Here is a 2,021-nt window from a genome sequence, read left to right on the forward strand (position 1 = left end):
AAAAACAAGAAAGTGTGTTATTCACACACTAATTGCCTCTTGTGGCCATTCTTGCAGTTCAATTGCATTGATGTTGGTTTATCATATACAAAGTCTCTCTCATAAAAGCGTATATGAAACCTTTGTGCCTCTTTAATAGATGGGTACCTAGGGCATCAAAGAATAAGATCAAATGAAAAGTAGCTAACAAAGTTTCTACAAAATGCAAGTTGATCTTAAGTGAAATTCGAGAACTCCTGTGTAAGAAAAATTCTGTGTCACCTTTTATGTTTAGGCAAAGAAAGATATTTAAGCGGCAGTCAGGGAAAGGGGTTGACAGTCTTGAGAGTCATGCAGTCTACATATTTTATTCAGATGTTTTTCCAGGTAGACTACAAGAGAGACAAGATAATATGCAGAATGTTAACTTTTAGATGAAGCAGAGATGAAGACAGAAGAACCTATTCCACCTAATACAACATTTATATTATGCAAATTACTGCCACAGAAAAGACCGATAATCTGTAAACTATTTTCTCTTGATTAGGCAGTGCTTTTGGCAAACACAGCACGGTAGGAGCTCTGTGAAACTGGGTTATTTAGAGATGATGGGATTACTGTATTCCCAGAAAACATTTTGCTAACACTTTGGTTCTTCTGGAACATCAAATCTGACTTTTGTTTGCAAGGCTTCATCTCTTTTGGGAGAATTAAACTTTCCTAACCCATAGCTGCAAGATAGTGCTAAGTCTTGCAAGTAAATTGTGCAAGTTCATATCATATTTCAGAAGTTCACCTGTTGATGTAGAAGGAGAACCACCAATAGAGACCACTCTGCAAAAGACTCTCAAAGCTGGAGCTGACCCTGACAAGAATAACAGTATCCCTTACAATGTAAGGTTTACAAGCATGCTTCGGTTTTCATCTGAGAGCATTTTTCTCCCAGTCTTTAAACCAGCCATTTGCAAATGAAGGCTCATCTCTCCCTGCCCCCTTTACTCTTTCTGGAGGAAGTTTCAGATTGGGGTCAGGAGTTCAGAAAGGATGTTACACAACAGTAAAAAGACCAAAAGGGCTGAGAAAGGGAAGAGAACTCAAAATTAGTTACACTCATCAAGTTCCATGGACAGGGTCAACCAACTACAAATTCGTCTACAAATCAGGCCCTGAGCAGACGGGCTGAACCCATGCTATTCTGGCCTGGGTGCTCACCCAGATCAGTCCCTGGCCTGGCACAGGGACAGGTGTGTATGTTTACATGCTTGCCTCACACTGGCATGGGGACCTGTGCATGCTTCATACCTTTCAATGCTGTTATTCCTACTGGGAAGTCTCACACTGCCACATCTGATGCAGAAAAAGGATGCCTGGCTGCACCCACATGGCCAGTCCCTCCATTTCCACATCACATGTGGTGAAAGGGGGGGGGTCTCAGCAGGAGCTACATCACAGAAAGGTAAGGAGCATACAGGGACTATTGAAACATCCAGGGTTTGCTCTTCAGTTTCCAGGAAACTTCACTACAAACCAAGGATCAAATTGACGTGGCATAAGGACTGTTTACCCTGGGATTGGTTCAGATCCACCAGATTTGTGTCAGGTCTTCCAGGATCAGGCCCAATCGTAGCCCTAGGAATTTGTTCTGCATCATCCAAACAGAACCATGTGGGGCTGGGGGAACACAGGCCTTTTGGCCCCTGTGGGCAGCCCCAAGAATAAAATCACCTAAACTACACTGTACCAGCTTGTCAAAATCATGGGGGATTGTCACGGGGGAACTTGTTGTAAGCCTTATTGATATCAAGCTATACTACATCCACAGTATTCCTTTGATATGTCAAAGAAAGAGATAAAATTAGCTTGGCATGGCTTGATTTTGAGAAACCCTTGCTAGTTCTTACTAAACGCAACATCCTTTTCTAATCACCTGTTCAGTTACCTCTGTTCTAGAACCTTTCCTGGCCCAGACATTGAACTGGTGGGTCTGCTGAGGACCTTCTTTTTCCTCCTTTTAAAGACATGACTATGGCCTGTTACAGACT

Source organism: Sceloporus undulatus, chromosome 4 (genome assembly GCF_019175285.1).
Source record: "Sceloporus undulatus isolate JIND9_A2432 ecotype Alabama chromosome 4, SceUnd_v1.1, whole genome shotgun sequence".
Classification (NCBI taxonomy): domain Eukaryota; kingdom Metazoa; phylum Chordata; class Lepidosauria; order Squamata; family Phrynosomatidae; genus Sceloporus; species Sceloporus undulatus.